Source organism: Ceratotherium simum, chromosome 19 (assembly GCF_057802395.1).
Source record: "Ceratotherium simum simum isolate JZ-2026a chromosome 19, ASM5780239v1, whole genome shotgun sequence".
NCBI classification, from domain to species: Eukaryota; Metazoa; Chordata; class Mammalia; order Perissodactyla; family Rhinocerotidae; genus Ceratotherium; species Ceratotherium simum.
The window spans coordinates 28,620,626-28,643,059 of NC_141918.1; positions in this window are offsets into that span (position 1 = coordinate 28,620,626).

Genomic DNA, 22,434 nt, shown 5'->3' on the forward strand with positions numbered 1-22,434 from the left:
GACATTTTTCTCTTTAACATACTTTAATAAGTTGTTCAGTTATTTCTTAATTACTTAAATGGACATCATACTGATTTCCTTAGTGATTTCATTGTCTAACAATGTACGAGAACAAAAAATGTGGCAGGATTTGCATCTTGAAGCCATACAAGCAAAACTGAGTATTTTCAATTGATTCAAATTGTACTGATAAGTGACTGGGATGGAAATGACTCCAGAAACCATCCAGAAAGCAAGTCACAGGCAGATGGGCAGATGGGTGGCCTTCCTTAGGAATCCTATGCTTAATTAGAATCTTTCCCAAACTATTGGCATGGAGGGGCATAATTCACCCAACTGGTATGGCTCCAGGAACTATGTACACCCAATATAATGAGAACAACTCAGTTTGGACATCCTTGTGGAGTTTCCACCCCACCGTCTGGGAATGAGCATCCCGGGGCTCCCTTCTTCATACTTGTCAGAGCGTCAAGGGAAAACTTACCACCGTCACACAAAAGGACTATTGAGGGGGCCATGAGTCAGCTGGAAAACATACGTGGCAATTTCTCAACTTGTTTCTTTCCATTGCTGCAAAATAGCGTGTCTTTTAATTTGGATTTCCACTCAACAAAGGAAGGGCACCACTTTGACAAGCATTCACAAGTGGTCTTAAGGCAGGGCAGAGTCTAGTTCATTAGGAACTAAATTTCTAGTAAACACCTTGATGGGCAGATCTGGTTCATAAAATTCAGGCCCAGTTATTTTGTGCCTATTTCATACCGAACTGAACTCTTGAGCCCCTTGAAACCGTGAAAGGCCTGTGAGGAGGATGGGGGGTGGGGGCGCGTAGAGGGGTCCTACTCTATTTACAGTGGGAGGTCTCCCTGCCACTTCTTCAGGCATGTGAGGATGACTGCTCAATAGAAATGAATCCTATGCTGCATGTCACACGTAACACGTACTTGTATTTTAGTAAGTCACTGTAGTTGACTCAAAGAGCTATGTGTAAACAATAGCAAAAAAAGAAAAAAGAAAAAATTGCCCCTGGCAGATTGTGAAGGGAAATTCTGTTTCCAGTTTATTCTTTTATTGAGCTCTGTGTAAAGTACGTGAAGGGATTCTGAAGCACTTCTCTCTCCTCTCTCTCTCTCCAGCTAATGCTGTTTTCCAGTCTCTGAGCTGCCAATGTACCAAGAGAAATCCACTCATTGACATGACAGAAAAGGCAGTTGTACAGCAGAAATGGTATGGTCTGTTGCAATAAATTACAGGTTTCCTTTTCATGTTCAGCACAAGAGGCGGCCCTCATGCAATTAGTTACAGCTGGTTAAAGAAAGAAACCAAGCATCTGTGGACAGATCAGACTGAGAACTAGCTCTTATTTTCTGACATATATCACTATAGGAACAGAGACCTGATTTTTGTTCCTGAGCATAAGCCATTTTTAAAACTTGTACTTCCCCCTTCTGAATCACCAAGACAGCATACCATTTGGGGAAACAAATCTACAGTCACGTTTTTTCCGTTAAGGTCACTGGTTATGACAAATAGCTGAGTGCCTTCCACTTGAGTCTTATCTTCTTGGGCCTAGCGAAATCTTTCTTCTTTGTATTTTAACCTAATGCTGACTCTTAATTATACAATTGCCACTGTGTGCTATTCTCTGACTGGAAGTTTATATTGGTATGCTAGAGTCCTTCTAGAATGATGACTTGATATGTTTTACGTCTTTCTGATATTGTTGAATGATAATTTTCATGATATAATTTGTATTTTATTTCAGAAAAATGAAATGTGGGAACACTCAAGAACTATTCTAATTGTACGTATATGGGGCAGTAGATCATAAATATATTTATAATATATTCATGTCACTCAGTTATACAGAACATGTAAAAATACTTTAGTGCATGTACCAAATGAATAGCTTGTCCTCTAAGAGACAATCTAAGAAAATACCGGTCATTAGCAGTTCAAGGAAGGCACTGATAGAAGTCTACATAATGCATATATATTCTAAGGATCCACCTCCTCATTGTCCTTGTAAGACTTTAGCTATACTTTTTTCTGCAAGTAAACTCAGCCCTAGGAAGTCTGGGACTTCTTTCCCAGACCTATGACTTTAAGATAACGCAATTTTTTAATCATTTCAATATTTGGAAAGTACCTGTGTTCTTACCAATCCTGGTCAAGTGAAGTACTTTATAAATGAAAGATAGCAAAAGTCAAAAAATTAAGACAAATCATAAGATTAAAATTGTCCACATTTATCTCCCGGAACTTTTGGGGGCTCCTATAAAGTTATTAGCAATTCATTTAGACACATTCAAACCATAGGAAAGTAAGAAGAGATTTTGCCTTGATGTCTATTTCTTTGTTTAGCACAGAAAAGAAAAATCGTCATGGAAATCAGATGTAATTACTGATTCGCCCCTAAAATTGGCTCTGTTTGTTTTACAGAAAAGTAGTAAAGCTACCGATGTTTAAAAGGGGGGAGGAGGAAGACGAAAAAATAACTTGACAGTCCCCATGAAGACACAGGGCATTTGTTGAGATGTCTCCAAAGCATTTGCCTGAAGATTTATTTTGAAAGTTGTGCTTAAAAGTAAAAGGCCGTTTGCCAGTTTCCCTCCCTTGTGTCGCAACCAGCATTACTGTGCCACCAGAACAAAGAAAACAAAGATTGTCCTATTTTGTTCATTAAGTTTAAGAGAGATATATACAGAGCAAACACCCTTTAAACAGCAAATCAATATTACATGTTTGGAAGGAAGGAAAAGAACCGGAGCGTGTGCCCAGACAACAAATTTCTATCATCTCAAAATTTGTAATTTACTTGAAAATGTGCAGTTTCCTCGTACTGGACTTCCAGACTCCTTGGGCAATGAGCAACTTAAGTGTGAATGGAAACAGGTTGGTAGGGAGGGGAATTACGAGATCTGAAGGCAAACATTTGCAAAATTGTGAGAATAAGCAATATTTTTTGAACATTTTCAAACTACTTCTTTTTTCCCCCCTTCAGAGAGACAAATTTTGCTCTTGAAGAAGGACCAGGCTAGAGAGATCGCCAAGTGCCAAAAAGCTATATTCAACTTGTATCTATTTAGTAAAAAGCATCTTCCAATAAAAGCAAAATCACCATGGAGCGAAAATAAGGAAAATTCAAATGTAAACCATTATAAAGACCCACTGAGAACGATGACTATCGAACTTTGAGGGGAAATAACCAATTCCTTATGCCCAGAGACGTGTCAAGCTGAGGAGGACAAAACGCTAAAATCTGTATTAATGCCTACAAAATAGCATTGGTAAGATAAAGGATCTATCCTTCTCTTTATTTTGAAGTCTAAAAACAACAAATATTCTCTACTGGTCATTTTTCCAAGCATCATTTAGTCAAAGAAAGGTGACAAGTTGTGCAATTGTTAAATAAATATTGCCTGACAGTCTCACCAATTACAATGAAAAGAAGTTGCCTGAATGTACGTCTTCTATTTATACCTGGAGAAAAACAACACAGAACTTCTTGGTAACATTATTTTGATTATTTCAAAGGTATTTTGATGGTACTTGAAATGAGGTCATAAAGTACAGAATGAAAGGTCACCAAATCCCTGAACTCAGAACCTCAAACCTTCAATAGATGATGCAAACTGATAGTTTTGATAAGACAACTAGTTCCTTTTAAAGAACCCCTAAGGAAGATATTGAGTTTCAGGTGAGAATCGAAGAGTTCATACCATACCAAAGCCCTGCTAAAAGTCTTTCGCGCCTGAGCGTTCAATTCGATTATGCGACCAAACATATTGTGGGCTTATTATTGCCAGCCACTCTTCTGGGCTACATTAGTAAACAAGGCAGACAAATACGCCTGTTCTCGTGAAGTTTATACACTAGCTGGGAAGATAGAAGATAAAAAACGTAAGTAAATCATATAGTGTGCTAGTGGGTGATGTGTTATGAAAAAGGAAAATGGAGGGTAGGGTACAGAAGAGTGGGAAGATGTTGGTAGTACATTTAAACAGGGTGACCAGGGAAAGCCTCAGTGAAGAAGAGACAATTGAGCCAAGAGCTGAAAGAGGTGAGGGAATTAGACATGTGTATAATCCAGTTTCTCAAACTCAGTACTATTGACATTATGGGCTAGAGAATTCTTTGTGGAGGGGCTGTCCAGTGCATTGCAGGATGTGTCACAACCTCCCCAGCCTCTATCCACTAGATGCCAGTAGCATACACCCAACCTCAGTTGTAACAACCAAAAATGTCTCCAGACATTGTCAAAAGTCCCCTGAGGGGGGAAAAAAAAACACAGCGAGAGTCACTGGTCTGGCAGGAGTGTGATTAGCAGAGTTAAGAAATAAAATGCAGTCAAGGTGTGGCTAGCGTGGAGTGAAGGGGGGTGCTGAGGTCAGAGAGGTGACAGCAATGATCCTTTAGGGCTTCACAGGCCCATGTAGATCCTTTGTCTTCTACTCTGAAGGAAATAGGAAGCCATTGGAGAGTTTTAAAAGTATTACTCCGGCTGCTGTGTGGAGAACACACTAGGGTAGGTGAGTGGGCAAGGGTAGAAACAGAGAGAGCAATCAGGAGGCTATAAGGATCCAAGCAAGGGATGATGGTGGCACCCACCAAGGTAATAAGAAGTGATCAGATGCAAGATACATTTTTAGCGTAATCAATGAGATTTCCTATCATACGAAAGAAAGGCTTGAGAAAGGAGTTAAAGATCCCTAAGCAACTGGAAGAACGGAGGTGCACCAGTTGAGATAGGAATTGTAGGAGAGAGAGCGAGATTGACAGGGCAGATCAGGGAATGCATTTAAAATCACTCCTTTTCAAGTAAGAGACAGGAGAAAATTTATTTTTGGATGTCATGATGTTTTAAATCAAAGCAGTGGCAAAATGTTCACATGTGAATGTAATATTGGATAGGAAGAAAGAGAAAAATCTTTATCTTAATGTGAAGTCTATTCAAGTGCTTCTCTTTGGTGCTAAAGGATTTTTCCTAATACAAGAGTATTTTTCCTAATACAAGAATCTCAATGTAGACATGCAGTGTGTGTGTCTGCCCTAAGAACATAAAGTAGCATTTCTTGGATTGACTGCATTCAAGGGATATCTCAATAATGTTACAAGCCATCTTTTTTTCCTAAAGGGAACCTGTAATTGTCCTAAAACAAAGAGTTATTACTCTAAAATAAGCGTCATTACCAATGAAGACCCAGAGTCCTAGAACTGTATTCCTTTGAGGCTTTGTTCTTCTGTCACAGCAGTGACCATGTTGGATCGCCATCTGTCTGCTGTGTTGTGTGTCACCCTCACTGGCCCTTGTCCTTGTTCAAGGACATGAGACGGAGTTTATCTACCTCTGTATTCCCAATGCCTATCACCTAATAGACACTCAATAAATATCAACTATATAAATGCGTGAACAAAAGCTTGGGTACAAAGAAGCCAAACTTTGTGGTATACATTTACCATGAGTATATGTACAGCATTAGTATAGCACTAGACACACAAACCAATCTCACAAAGGCAGAAACCTTGTCTCAGCTCCCTCTCCTCTCCTTTCCTTCCTCCTCCCACTCCTCCTGCCTGGTGTGATGGAAAATGGAAGACTTGAAAATCAGTTAGACCTGAGTTGGAATTCTGGCTCTCCCACTGGTGAGTTATGTGAATTTGGACGAAGTACCATGTAACAGGTCAGATTACTTGGTTGGCAGACTAGTTCCTGTGTAGACTTCCAGCAAAGCAACAGCCATGTGTCCAGAATTTTACAATCAGAATATCTAAGAATTTGAAAGTAATTCTTTTAATTTCCATGCACATGTATATGGTTTTAGCTTCAGTGATACAAACTGGGGGGTGGCAGCTCCTCTAGATGTCTTAATCTTGCCCTGAGACTGGCACTCTTTAGGTCCCTAGGACACAGTAAATAGACAGGCCTGTCCTTGCCTTCATGGAGCTTTCTGCCCAGAGGGGGAGGCAGACTTTAAACAATAATTACATAGATAGTTATGTATTTGTGGTTGTGGAGAGTGTTGGGAAGGAAAAGAATGTCATGTTGTACAAGAGGAATCCAGTCAAATTCGGGGGGAGAGGAAACTTTTCTGTGGAATTCACATTTAAACTGAAAACTGAATCATGAGTTGGAGTTACGGGCGGTGGGCAGAGTTGGAGAGGGAATAAATTGGAGAATGAGAGAGTGGGGGAGAGAGAGTTGAGGAAGAAGAGTGCTCCAAACTTAATCACTGAAGGATCTGGGCTTCTGCATTTCTCCATCAATACAATGAATACAATCCCTATAGCAGGGACTCAGTTTATGTTTGACGGATGAATGAATTCTTGGAATCCCCCATCCTGTTAGCTACACTTCACACGCTTCATACACACACTGTCAACCACCCCCTCAAATGCCAAAGTTAACCACCGGGCAAGCCCCAAGTTCCCAAGGAACGCAGGCTTCTGGTTTGTCAGTACTCAAATGGCCACTTTGTCTTTAATCTGAGCTCTTCTGAATCACTCCTCAAACCACATGGCACTTGACAGCATTTGTGTTGTAAATAAGATTCCATCTTTCACCTGCCAGTTGGCTCTAGCTGATCAGTCTTTTCTAGTGTATGTTGTATCCATGTGACTGGTGAGGTCACCAATTCATTGGGTGGTAAGGCTACCATTGTCCTTATGAAATTACAGCTGTTGTCTGCTTTTGTTTTCTTTAAACGAAGCCTACAGACTAGAGGTCTTTTTCAAAGCTTTACTTTTTTCTCCTTAGCTCAGAGGAAACTAAATGAAAGGGGGTACTTCCCTTTTATATAAAGAATCATTAGAGATAAGTGGACTCAACCAAATGAGGAAAATAAAACATGAAGATCTGTTCCAGCAGTCACGTCCTCATTCCCTGTGCTTTCATAAGAAGCCCTGTGGGTTCATGTATTTACGTTAACTCTATCGTATAACGAAATGTTTATTGCAACTTGGCATATAAAGTTTCAGCTCAGGGGCAAGTTTACTTCCCCCTCAAACTACATTTGCAAACTAGTCCTTTTTGAAAACCATTCAAATATTAAAACAAGTGAGACCAAACCATCAACTCGTATCCTAATCCATTCCTCTATTGTAGTCACTTCAGTACTGTTAAGAAAAGAAAAAAAAAAGTCTGGCAAAGAATTTGTCCAACTCATTATAAGTTTCTCTCATCACTTCTATAATTTTGAAAATGAAATTACCAAGATATTTAGAGGTTTATGAATTGTTTGAATTCTTACAAGTTTCACATTCTATTCATGTCATCAGAAAGTCTTCAGACACCACTATTACTCTGGATAACCAACTAACTGTGCACATTCACAAGCTGTCACCTTTCTACATTTCTCTCTAAAATTTTTAAAATCTATTTTAATCAACCCAGACTCCAAGGGAAAAAAGTAGCATTTTAAATTATAGAGTAGGTTAAAATTAAATAGCAAATCTGGAAAATGCAGCCATAGCATACTGTTCACTCAATCCATATTGATTATGAACAATGTGTATGCCTCTATAGAGGAATACAAAACAATAAACATTTTACTCCTACTTTCAGGAGCTTATGATCTAACTGAAGTGATATGATGTACAAAAATGCTACATAGCTTCATGACACTTGATTATCTCTGCTGAGGATGACTAGTTAAAAGAGGCAGGTGTTTCTCTGGGTCCTGACCATCTTAACACAAAAGGTGCACTAAGATTGATGCCCTGATGCCAGCTTCCCAACTAGCCCTCTTGGTATCATACCTCTCAGCTTTGAAGATCACTAAGACTTGCTTGCCTTGCATGTTTCAACAGCTCTGACCATGAGGCACTGCTGATAATGAGCAGATTCCAGCCCCTCCTCCTCCTCATCAAGTAACCTTTATAGACACCACAAGGAGCAGTAATAGAGGCTATCCAGACTCAAAGGGGCTGAAGGAGTAAATGAAAAGCCCCAGATCAGTCATCTAAAGGTGTTTCATGTCAGTGATTATGCTCAGGAAGTGGAAGCACAAGTAGGCGTCCGAGATATTTCGAAACCCCCTGGGGAAAGAGCACGGTGTTATGGCCTGACCCTCAACTCTGAAAGAACCCTCACTGCTTTCAAACTCTATGCTTCTGAGGCTATATCTCAACATGCCCCTAAAAGCCTACACACAACAAAATTTTTCACCCAGCTTAGAAACTCATTCCCACCAGTAAGATTCTCCTATTATTAACAGCATCTACTTCACTTAGAGATAAAATTGCAAAGATGCTAAAAAAATGAATGAAGAAAGCAAAGATGAGCTTAGGAAACTGATAAAGAATAGTGTTCATTACATTTTTTTCAAACTATAGGTTGAGATCCTTTAGTGGGGGGTGAAATCAATTTGGTGAAACCAAATACTTTTGCAAAAAAATGAAACAGAATAGGAGAGGAGATAAGAGAAGGGAGAAAATATCAGAGGATAAAGTATTATTTTAGAAACCTTTTGTTTCAGTAGTGTATATGTATGTGTATACGTGCCAAATCATAATGTCTTACTATGGGTCATGGTGAAAAACATTTGAACAACACTAATTTACACTATGGCTTCAAGATCCTCATCAAGCTAAATTCCTCAAAAAACAACCAAGCTGCTATTGGTATGAACTTGGACCTGCCTCCGGTCATATCCCAACTCTTAGCCATGGCTAAGGACTCTTAGCCTGGAGCCAATGGCTCCAGGATGCCATTTATTCCATGGAATGGAATAAGAGAACTCACTCAGACCAAGAGACACCAAATCTCAGCCAATGCTCCAGCCAGATCACTCTGCAATACTCTGGACATTTGTTTTCTCTTCCTTTGGAGGGGAGGTACTTATGTGTATACTCATTGAAGGGGCTCTGCACTGAATCTTGGCTTCGTAATACTATTATGATAATAACTAATATGGACTGAGCACTTACTGTATGCTTTATACACATTCTCTCATTTAATTTTTCACATCAACCCTATAAGGAAGGTTCTAATATTATCCCCATTTTCAGATGGCAAAATTAAGATTCAGAACGTCAAGTAATTTGCTCAAGATGCACATGGTGATGGAGCCAACACTCAAATCCAAGCCTGTTTGAGATAATACTACCATCATTCCTGGTGCTGTTCACATAGAAAATAAGCCATTCACTATTTGAACACCTCTTTTCTTTGCTTACTAGGCCAATAGATCATAAAAGCAAACATTAATTGATGTCTTCTTTATAACTTTTACTGCCATTTTGAAATTCTATTACTAAATTGGCACCCTAAAGGCAACTGGAAATTTTCAGTAAACTAAGAATCAACAGAGAATACTAATTCAATGATGGATGGACTTGATTAATGTGCTTTACAGTGATCATCTACCTGTAGGCTATACTCATCTATAACAGCCCATCTACGATGATTGGAAAAAACAATTTGGTTTGTGAGGCAAAACAAAAAGGTTTTTAAAATCTGTTATTTTCTTGCTCCCCTGCATTAATGCCTTAAATAGATAAGTCTATAGCACATTTATTAATAATTTTTCTTTAGATCTAAAGTTAGTAACTGTGGCTCTGTCTTTAAAACTTCCTTTTATACCTCAAATCTTATGCTTTATTATTTATTCCTCTTAGTTTTTCCTCATTTTAAAAAGATCCCTTCAAATTCTGATTTTGTTTTGTAGGTATTTGGAGATCTGGTTTGCTTGAAAACAATGAAGCAGACAGAATACCCTGAGGGCAACTCATTGAGAACTGGGAGGTCCTGCTTGGCACAATTAAACTGGCAACAAATCAATAGAAACAGAAGAGAAAAGAAAACAATAATTAAAACATTCTGTCAAAAAATAGAACAGTAATTAAAGATGCAAACTACTGTTTTGCCCCACTAATTTCATTTTAATTTTCAATAGATTGCTGAAGACCATAAAAAGATTTTGCCTTTCACAATATTCTGGCATTCCTTGCTAGATTGATAGCACTATGATTGTGTCACACCTGAATGGCAGGTATTTTCACCGAGAGGGTGGGGCAAAGAGTAAAATGTTGCCCTGCTTGTCATATAATGTGAAAAAATCCTTTATATGGTCATTCTGGTATGACCCATCATTAATCATGGTACGTGTGTTTAAATGTGTGCATAAAATGACGTACAATGATGAGGATGAGGATGAAGATGAGGATGAAAGCTATCTATTAAGTACCATGTAACAGGCACTTTTGCTAAGCACTTGACATGTATTATCTGATTTAATTCTCATAACAAATTTAACACTTAGGTAATTGTATTATTCTCCTATCTTATAGTTGAGTAAACTGAGACTTAGAGAGTTAAAAAAAAAAAAAAATCTTGCCCATGATCACACAGCTAATAATTGTAGGCACCAGGATTTGAATTCACTCAGACCCCAGAGCCTGTTCTCTGAAGCAGTATGGTTCAACTAGAGTTTCCCAAACTCACGACAAGGCCAGCAGAAGGAGCAGCTACAAGTTTGCTCTGCCCTTCACTAATCATTGCTAAACCACGTAAGTGATTATGAGTATTCATTTTATGGGTACTCTGATTTCAAAGCTGTTAAAAATATGAGGGGAAGAAAAAGTGTGCCTTAGAACTCTTCCAAGGAGTTTTGCTGCAAAGGGAGGGAGAAATGAGCTCTACTTGGAAGGGAAAGTGTGGTCAACAGAAAGTTTAAAATTGCAAGAAAGGACAGCATGCATGTATGCTGATGGACTGATTCAGTGGAAGGGGAATATTGAATGATGTAAGAGAGAATATGGAGAATTTCTGGAGTGAGATCCTTTGAGTGGCCAAGAGGAAATGGAAACTAGAGTAAAAGTGGGGGGATTGGATTTGAGAGGAGCGTGGTGAATTTGATGACAGTGATAGGCAGGAGGCTGAAGATATGGTGTAGATGGCAGGTAGATACGGTGAAGGGAGTCTGTGGAAATTCTTTTACAATTGAGAAAATTGAAAAATCAGAACAATCAGAAAAACTTCACGGGTGGTTAACGTTAAAAAAAAAAAACAACAATCTAGAAATGCATACTGAAAGTATTTTCAGGTGAAATGACATGATGTCTGGTATTGCTTTAAAGTACTCCAGAAAAATAAAAAAGTGCATCTCACAGTTGATGAAATATGGTAATAATAATACCAACTGACTTTTATTGAGTACTTACCATGAGCCACTGTATTAAATGTTTTACGACTGAGCATGATTCCTGGCTCTCTTGATTCTGTTTCCATTTGTGCCCATTCTCTCAGGAGGTTAAGAGAGACTCATCTTGGCCTTTCCTACTCTCTCATGTAAACACTAGACCCACAAGCCTGAAACCCTTGGCGGCGCATTGGAAACCACCAGTGAGGGTGGAGGGAGACGCTGAAGAGCAGCTCCCTGCCTGTAACTGCGCTGCCGTCACGGGCTGACAACCGTGCTCGAACTGAAAACATCCCAGTCTTTCTAGCTTGGGCAATTCTTTAACTTTCAATTCTCCTACTTCCTTGTTTTAGTTTTCTTCTCTGAAGTTAAAGAGACACTAGTATGGGGGCAGGGAACACAGAGGCCTATTCTGGGGCAACTACATTAATAAATCTGCATCTACATATAGGCAGCATGATGATGTTATTGAAATACTAATTAAGGGTTTTTTTTCCCCTTAGTATTTTCTTTTACATTCTTGCCCGAGTCCTCTCATTTAGTCACCTAGGTTGGCTCACATCCACTGCTCAAAGAAGAGATATGAGCACAAAAAGCAGAGGAAAAAGGAATCTACTTCCTGGATATTGAGTTGCAGAAGGATAGATCTTTAGGGGACAAAGGGTGGACTCCTAGCACAGAAACTATTCGAGATGAAGCCCTGAGAGGAAGAACAAGTCTTCCAGTAGGCATGAATGTAGCAATGACTTGGGAAGAGGAGTAGTTAGTGGGCAAACCAGGGAAAGAGGGGACCACTGAAGGAGGTTGAAGAAGCAGAAATGTCAGGTGAGCTGTGTATTAGCTGCCACAACAAATTATCACAAATTGAGCAGCTAAAACAACAGAAATGTATTATCTCACAGTTCTGGAGGCAAGAAGTCAGAAATCAAGGTGTTAGCAGGTTTGGTTCCCTCTGAGGGAGAATCTGCTCCAGGCCTTTCTCCTTGGCTTATAGATGGATGTCTTCTCTCTATGTGTCTTCATACAGTCTTTCCTCCATGTGTGTTTCTGTGCCCAAATTTCCCCTTTTGATATGGAAAACAGTCATATTGGATTAGAGCCCACCCTAATGACCTCACTTTAATTTGATAACCCCTTTAAAGACCCTACATTTACAGATAAGGTAAAGACCTAAAGGTCATAGTCTGAGGTGCTGAGGTTTAGGACTTCAACATATGAATTTTTTGGGGGAAGGGAGACACAATTTAACCCATAACAAGCTGGAATATGGGAATTTTCTTAGAGGGACCCTGTGAATGTTCACCTAGCTTCCCCAAGCACCTAGCTTCCCCAAGAAGCTCTCCATCGCTAGAGCCCTGGAGCCATGTGGGAGCTGAGGCAGCTTCTAGAGACAACTCAACCCCTCTCACCCACCCCCCGGGCCCCAGTAGCTGTCACTCTCATCATTGTCTGGTGACAGTTTCCCGTTGTCCAGTGGAAAAATTGCGCACCAGCAGGAGTCACACCCATCTGTGCTCTAACAGATGGAGATGTGGAGCTGCCTCATCCCACTTATCTACACAGAGAACCGTCTTGTACCAAAATCCACAACAGATTCAGCCACTACATCAGGTCAATAGGGCCCTGGTTATGTGGCAGCGTGATGGCAGTGTAAACGAAAAGTCCTTCTATCACCACTGTGGTGGAACTGCCGAGCACTAGCTAGCAACGCCATCAGCAGCGGGGCAGTGCTACAATCCATCCCTGGAATATGTAATATGCAAGATAGAGATATTTTTATCACATATTTCTTCACCTATAAGGGTTTTCTTTTCATGGTTCTGTGCCTAGCTTTAATAGTTAGGGCTTAAATGAAAAGTCTGAGTCTGCTTCTAATTCCTAACTTGATTTTCAACATACTTCTTAAATCCAAGGTATGAAAACAGTACCAAACCCAAGGATGAAATAACCAAAAATGCATGTCTGCTTTCTAATTTTATAGTGGAAAATCTCATCAGCACACATCATATAAAATAATAAATGCCCTATAATAACATGTAATAATATATAATGACAAGTAATATTCAGTGTTATGGTTTTCTCCATGATTTTTAAGGTCATGGCTGGAAAACTCAAAAGGGAGTTTGAGTTTAATTTGCTTCCCCTCTTCCAATAATATTATTAGACACACTTTGAACACAAATTTGGCGAGCTCTGCAAATTAAACCAAATTTTGCCCCTTGTTCAAACCAAGTTAATACAAGTCTTAAAGGGCAGGAAGTGAGTGTGGTGAAGAAAGTATCTGAAATCAATTGAATTTAAGAATCACTTCATCACTGCATTATCAATTTCTGATGTATCAATTTCTATCTGAGAGGGAGGTTCAGAAGCCTTGTCAACTATTCTCAGGGGCATCAGTGCTGCTGTAGCCAAAAAGACTTGCAAAATGCTGGGCATCTTTAAATGGCATATTCAAATAGAAGAGAAAATATAATCATTGCCTTATACTAAAGTAGCTATGTTACCATACCTCAATATGATGAAACAGTATGAGAGAAGACTCAAATAAGTAGAATTTAAATTATTATGGAACTATAGTGATTTCCAGACTAAGATATATTTAAAAAATTAGAAATCTTAGATTTGGTAGGTAAAATCAAAGAGGCGATAGGATTAAAGTCTTGAAAACAATGAACAGTAAATCTGACCATTCTGGTAAATAAAACTTATATCCCCTCCAAAAAATACTAGCTTCATCCAAAAGGTATGTTATTCACAGTTAGTAATGTTATGTTAATCGTAAGACATACTCGAAAAATATCTCTTGGTTCCCTAAATACAGTCATTCCTTATTCTTATCTTTTCCTTTATATTATTCAAGATGTTGGTTGGGTATAGTTGCTCAATCCCACCCTTTCCTACTCAGCCAGGCTGGTTTCGCCTTCCTCCGACACACCTATCTACCTTCTCATTTGCCAGTTTTTCTCCAGCTATCCTAGCACCCTATAACCCTAGTGTACTTCTCTTAAGGATGGCGACCTCCCCTTCAATCACATAGAAGTTTAGTTTTCTCAAACTTTATTTCTTTCCTCTCTTTGTGCCATTGCCTTGTACTGAGATTAAATTCCCTTATTCACCCCAACTTCCTTATTCCTTCTTGACAAACTTCTTTAAAGAATAATTTATATAGATTACACCCACCGATTCCATTTCTACAACCTTCGTTCAGGCCCCAATCCACTGTCAACTACTTTATTTCTTTAATATGCTCTTGAAATTTTATATATCAAGGTCTTTTTTTTGTTTTTTTTTGAGGAAGATCGGCCCTGAGCTAACATCTGCCAATCCTCCTCTTTTTTTGCTGAAGAAGACCGGCCCTGGGCCAAACATCCATGCCCATCTTCCTCTACTTTATATGGGACGCTGCCACAGCATGGCCTGACAAGCGGTATGCACCCGGGATCCGAACCGGCGAACCCCGGGCCGCCACAGCGGAGCGCATGCACTTTACCGCTTGCGCCACTGGGCCAGCCCCTGTATCAAGGTCTTTAGTGACCTAATCACCAACCCTAATACTTATATTCAGACCAACCCCCTTCTTCTTGAAAGTCTACATGTAATGGCTTCCAGGATAAGATTCTTGCCTGAATTTTCAGCTACATTTTTGACTGTTCCCTTGTGTTCTATCCTCAGTCCTCTTCTCTTCCCATTCTCTACATTCTCATAAATTCCCATCTCCGTGCAATTTACTTTCAAATCTATATGTCCTACTCCTGCACTTCTTCTAAATTTAGAATTATATTTTTAAATTCCAGCACAGCATTTACTATACTATATTGTAACTGCCTATTTACAGTCTGTGCTGCTCAGTAGATTCTAATTCCCTGAAAACAGGAACCGTGTCTGCCTTCCCTCCTTCTAGTTTTTCTTCCTTCATCATCCAACAGGTCTTCAGAGTAAGTCATCCTGTTCAGGTAAGCCTTATGGAGAAGGGCTAAATCTGACCAAACACTAGAAGGAAGTTATGGAATGAAATTTATGGATATCTAGGGAAGAGCATTCCAGGCAGAGGGAACAGCCAGTGTGGAAGACCTGAGTTATGAGTGTGCCTGGTGTGTTCACAGAAAACCAAGGAGACCAGTGTCTCTAGAGTATTTGAGTAAGAGATAAAGTCAGAGAAATAACAGGAGGCAGAGTTCTCATAGAGCTGCCCAAGGGCTTCGGATCTTTCTCTGAGTGAAAGTGGGAGCCACAGGGGGTGTTGAAGCATAGAAGTACCATATCTGATTTACATTTTTTTTTAAAAATCACTTTGATGCTACATCGAGTATAGACTGTAGGGAGACAAGAATGGCATCAAGGAGATTATAGCAAGGAAGCCTTTGCAATAGTCTAGGTGAGAAATGATGGTGACTCTGACTGAGATGGTAGTAATGTTGGTGACATCCAATGGAGAGATTCTAATTATGTTTTGAAAACAGAGTTAATTGGATTTTTCTGACAGATAGAAAGAAAGGAGTCAAAGATGAGGCCAAGGTGTTTGGCCAGAGAACTCTAAGGATGGAGTTTCCATTAATTGAGATGGTTTCAAAGGAGGGATTATAATAATCAGATTTGTTGTTAGGTGGGCTAACAGCACTATGTAGGCTGGATGGGGGCTGTTTCAAGGGAGCAAGACTGGAGTCAGGTTGTGACAAATTATCAGGCTTTTGTAGCGATCCAGGAAAGAGATAATTAGAACCTGCTCCAGAGCAAGGATAGCTGAGATGCGGACGACAGAACAGATTCAAGGAATATTTATGAGAGAAAACTACAGCATTTTCTGTATTTATAGATAACTCTAGCAAAAAGGGGTCATGTTGAAGGATATAAGCTTGAAATTTTAATTTGGAAAAACAAAAACAAATGTCTAGCTCAATAGAATTTGTAAATTCTGTCTGCTTCAGAGTTCAGAGATACACATCCTTTTTTGTAATAAAATTTAAATGTGATGCTGAATTAGAACCATTTTGCTTGGTTAGTTTTCTTTTGAAAGACCTTGTCCAACGTATATTTGCTGAAAAATTATCCCCCAAGGAAGATGATAAATGGAAAATTTTAATCAAAATGACAGCGATCATCATCACCAAAGATTCTTTGAGAATCCACAGTATTTCAAAATAGTGAATTACGAACTCCAGGGACTATATAATAAGATACATTTTACCTCTACTTTTTTAAGTAAATGTTTCATGCAAGTATAATACCCATACAGATAAATGCACAAATCTTAGGTATACACCTCAGTGAATTTTCACAAAGTGACCATATCCGTCTAACCAGCATCCAGATCAAGAAACAGAACTTGACCAGCCCCCCCAAAACTCTCTCTTGCTCCCTTCTAGTCGCTACACCCCTCCAGGGGACTCACTCTTCTGACTTCCACCTCACGGAAGAGCTTTGCCAATTTTCAAACTTTGTGTAAAAGAAATCATACAAGTAGTATTCTTTGTACCTGGCTTCTTTCACTTGACATTACGTTTGTGAGTTTTAGCCATATTATTGCATGTACTCCGTGCATATTTTAATTGTTTGAATAAACCACAACTCATTTATCCATTTTACTATTGATGGAAATTTGGGTTATTCCTAGTTTTTAGCTATATGAATAGCACTGCTATGAACATCATTGTAGTGTGTTTATATTTATATAGGTATGTATCTATATAAATATCTATATCTGTTTCTACATAAATATATCTATATATAAATCTGTTGGGTCTATACTAAGAGTAGAATTCCTGGGTTATAGTTTATATGTCTATTCCACTTTAATAGATATTGCCAAACAATTTCCCAAAGTGGTTATTACATTATCTTTATTTTTTCTGTTTGAATGTTTGGAAAATACTCTGTTTTAGAACAGATTTAGACCTTTTCTGGAAATAATTTGATCATATACTAAAAATTTTACCATTGCAAGCTGTGTATCAGAGTAAATTACAAAAGATTCTGACAATGTAAGGAAACTATTTTAGAAATTTAGTTCATACAAGACACGGTAAGGGAAATCAGAAAGTTAAGAAAAACATAAGGAATATACAGTAATAACGATAATAGCTAATTTTTTTTGAGCAGCTACTGGATCCCTTCATGAAGGAGAGTAGAAGTTCCTACAAGAGAGATGTAGCTTCTTTCCCCCAAATGCCCCTGGGGGCATGTCTTTGTGCCTCATGGGCCAAATGTCCACCTCTGAATTGAGCCAAATGCCTAGCCATTCTGAGGGCTTGAGTGGGGTCAAGTTACTCCAACTGGCTTAGCTATGCTATGTTTGCTATACTGTTTAGTACACTTTCCTCAACCCTTAACACAATGTCTGACATATAATAGGTTCTGAGTACATATCTGTCAAATGAATACATAAATTAGTTATTAATGAAAGTAACTACTGGGAAAAACATCTGACTGGGAAAGATGAGCCTAAAGATTTATGCTACTGACATAGTCACAACATAAAATTGTACTCTGTCTCTTTGTTCTTCAGTTACATGTGTGACCTGGAATTCGCTAGGTCACCCTGCCCGCCAGGCTTCAAATGAACTGGCTCAAACCACCATCCTGGGCCTGGGAAACCCAATGGTTAGCCCAATCCTTCCTGAGAATCTTGGAGGAATCTTTATTTTTGCTCGTCACTGATGGTTTCATACTCCTCAATGCACTGAATTAGTTCATCTTGTGAAGCATCTTGCCATATTCTGTATGCTCTCCTTTTCTTATACTATGTGATCTTGCACTGGTCACCAGCCTGATTCCTTTCTATCTTCAAAGTACCACCAATGCAACAAGTTTTTACTAAGGCGTGGAATAGTAGAGAGAGCTTACGTCACTGAACCACAGACAACTTAAAATTGACTAGAAGACAGCCTTGTTTTAAAATGTATCTCAAATATACAGACACCAGGAATCTCACTAGTGACTATTTCTCAGTAAATACTTTTCTCCATGAGTTCCAGACTCTTGACTAATTGCTCAGTCTTCCCTTCCTTGACCCATCTTCTCCCCCTCTCGTCTTTCAAATGCCTGTTAAATTTACATGCAGAGAATTTTAATTTTCTAGATTGATCTATTATAAAGCTCTGTCTCCCACCTTCCATTCTTTCCACCCTAGAGTCTACAGCCAGAGTAATCTTAAAATGTAAATCTGATTATGTCACTCTCGTGCTCCAAGCCCTCATGCTTCCCTTCACACTTAGAATAAAACACAAACTCCTTGCAAATGTTACCAGGTCTTACCTGCTCTGGTCTCTGTTTTCATCTCAGACCTCAACACCTTCCACTCTCCTTCTTGCTCACTATGTTCCACCTGCCCTGGTTTCCTTGTTATTCTCTAAATACATTAAGTTCATTCTACTTTAGGGCTTTTATCCTTGATGTTTCCCTCTGCTTAGATCTTTACAGTTCTCTCTCTCTTCCATCATTCAGGGCCTGCTCAAATGTCACCTCAAAGATACCTTCATTGAATTATCTATATAAAGTTGCAACCTCCTTCCCCTATTTTCTTCATAGCTCTTACCATCATCTGCAATCATGTTATTTATTTAAAGATTTATTTGTTTATTGTCTGTCTTTCCCCACTAGAATCAAAGTGCCATGAAGGTAGAGAATTTCTTGTCTTCTTTACTTGTATATTTCGGGGCCTAAAAATGTAGAAACAGAAGTTGGTATATGTAAGCAGTCCCTACATATTCGTTGAATGAATGAATGAATGAATGAGTGAAAAATCCCTTTATGTCACCCTCTCCTTACTGAACTTGTAGTTGGGACTTCAACTTCTACATTCAAAGGGGCTAATCAATATGATTGTCTAAAAAAGAAAAAAATCCAAAGAAAAAGGTGGAGGCATCGCATTTCCTGATTTCAAACTATATTATAAGGCTATAGTAATCAAAATGCTATAGAAGTGGCATAAAAACAGACACGTAGACCAATGGAACAGAATAGAGAGCCAGAAATACACCCACACATATATGGTCAATTACTTTGCCACAAAGAAGCCAAGAATATACAATGGGGAAAGGACAGTCTCTTCAATAAATGGTACTGGGAAAATTGGACAGCCACATGCAAAAGAATGAAACTGGAACACTATCCTACACCATACACAAAATTTAACACAAAGTGGGTTAAAGACTTCAACAAAAGATCTGAAACAATAAAACTCCTAGAAGAAAACATAAGCAGTAATCTCCTTGACATAGATCTTGGCAATAATTTTTTGGATCTCACACCAAAAGCAAAAGTAAACAAGTGGGACTACATCAAACTAAAAAGCTTCTACATGGCAAAGGAAACCATCAACAAAATGAAAAAGCAACATTCCAAATAGGAGAAAATATTTGAAAATGACATCTGATAAAGAGTTAATATCCAAAATATACAAAGAACTCATACAACTCAATACCAAAAAAAAAATCTGTTTAAAAAATGGGCAGAGGATCTGAATAGACATTTTCCCAAAAAGGACATGCAGATGGCCAACAGGTACATGAAAAGGTGCTCAACATCACTAATCATCAGGGAAATGCAAATCAAAACCACAATAGGATATCACTTCTGACCTGTTAGAATGGCTATTATCAAAAAGAATAAGAACTAATAAGTGTTAGTGACGATGTGGAGAAAAGGGAACCCCTGTGCACTGTTAGTGGGAATGTAAATTGGTGCAGCCACTACAGAAAACAATATGGAGGTTCCTCAAAAAATTAAAAAATATAACTACCATATAATCTAGCAATTCCACATCTGGGTATTCATCTGGAGAAAACAAAAACCTTAGCTCAAAAAGACATATGCTCCTCCCATGTTTATTGCAGCATTATTTACAACAGCCAAGATATGGAAACAACCTAAGCGTCCATTGATAAACGAATGGATAAAGAAAATGTGGTGTGTACATATATATACATATATATGGAATGGAATACTACTCAGCCATAAAAAATAAGGAAATCTTGCCATTTGCAACAACATGGAGGGCCATTGAGGACATTATGCTAAGTCAGGCACAGAAAGACAAATATCAAATGATCTCGCCTATATGTGGAATCTAAAAAAAAAAAAAAAAAAGCTTATAGATACAGCGAACAGATTGGTGGTTGCCAGAGGTGGGGGTGGGAGGTTGGGAGGTGGGCAAAATGGGTGAAGGTGTTCAAAAGGTGCAAACTTCCAGTTATAAAATAAATAAGTCATGAGGATGTAATGTACAGCATGGTGACTATAGTTAATAATACTGTATTGTATATTTGAAAGTTGCACATACAAAATTTGTAACTATGTATGTTTATGAATGTTAACTAGATTTATTGTGGTGATCATATTGTAATATATACAAATATCAAATCATTATGTTATACCCCTTAAACTTACACATATTTTATGTCAATTTTATCTCAAAAAAAAAAAAAAGGCCTATGAGAATGTTACTAGTGGAACTGCTCTACAAAAATGTTAAAGTTTTTCAGGCAAAAGGAAATTATGTCAGATGGTAATTTGGATCTACACAAATGAATGAAGAGCTCTGGAAATGGTAAAAATATGAATAAATATAAAATATTGTTTCTTAGTTTGAAACTTCTTTAAAAGATAATTGACTACCTAAAGCAAAAATAGTAACAATGAATTATTTGGTTTATACTATATGTTAAAAGTAAAACGTATGACAACAATAACTCAAAGGTGGGGAAATGCAAGCATTCTGTTATGAGTCTTACACTATATGTGAATTGAAGATAGACAGTAATAAGTTCAAAATGTATATTGTAAACCCTGGAGTAACCACTAAAACAATAAAACAAAGCAGTAAAGCTAACAAGCCAATAGTGAAGATAAAATGGAATTTAAATAAAAACTAAATTAACCCAAAAGAAGTCAGGGAAAGAAGGAAAAAAACAGAACAAAGAGCAGATGAGACAAATGGAAAAGAAATAGCAAAATGTTGAATTTAAATCCAATGATATTGATAATTACATGAAATATCATGGTTTAAACAACCCCCAATTAAAAAGCAAGGATTGTCAGGTTAGATAAAAAAGCAAGACCCAACTATATGTCCTCTATAAGACATATAAATATTTAGACACAGATAAGTTAAAAGTTAGTGGATGGAAAAAGATAGACTATGAAAACACTGTCAAAAGGAAGCTGGAGTGGCTCTGTTAAGACCCTATAAAGTAGGTTTTAGAGCAAAGAATAATACCAGAAAAGAAGGAGGTAATTTCACAATGAGGGGTCAATTCAACAAAAGGACTTAACAATACTAATTGTATATGCACTTAACAAGAAAGCTTCAAAGTACAAAACCAATATAATCCATGTGAAACAAACTGATGTAACTGAGGGGAAAAATAAATAAATCTACAATTATTGTTGGAGAGTTTGACAGCTCTCTTTCAGTAGTTAAGAGAACAAATATATAGAAAATCAATAAAAATATAGAAGACATGAACAACATTACCAAAATTTTGACCTGACATTTACAAAACACTCTACCCAGCAGCAGCAGAAGAATATATATTCTTTTCAAGAACATTTATCAAGAAAGGACATATTCTGGATCAGAAAATGTCTCATAACTTTAAAACAATTGAAATCATAGAAAGTATATTCTTTGACCACAATGATATTATATCTGAAAGCAATAACAGATAGCTATACGGAAAATCTACAAATATTGGAAATCAATCAACATACTTCTAATAACCCATGGGTCAAAACAGAATTCATGAAGGAAATTGGAAAATATCTTGAGGTTAATGAAAGCAAATATCCAATATATCAAACGTTTTGGCATGCAACTAACATAGTGCTTAAAGGTAAATTTAAAGCATTAGCTGCTTGTATTAGAAAAGAACAAATTTCAAATAGAGGATCTAAGTGTCTACATTAAGAAACTAGAAAAAGAAGAGTCAATGAAGTACCAAATAAACAAAAGAAAAGAAATAATAAAGATCAGAGCAGAAATTAACAATATAGAAAACAGTAAAACAATAGAGAAAATCATGAAAACAAAAGCTGGTTCTTTAAAATCATTAATAAAATTTATAAAATTCTAGCCCAGGTGTTGGTAAACTATGGGCAATGGACCAAGCCCAGTCTGTCACCTGATTTTGTATAGTCTACAAGCAACAAATAGTTTTTACACTTTAAAATGATGATGAAGAAGAAGAAGAGGAGGAGGAGGAAAGTGGCAAGGAGGAGGAGGAGGAAGAAGCTTAAAATAGTTACTATCTGACATTGTAGAGAAAAAATTTGCCAACCCCTGATTTAGTCAGACAGT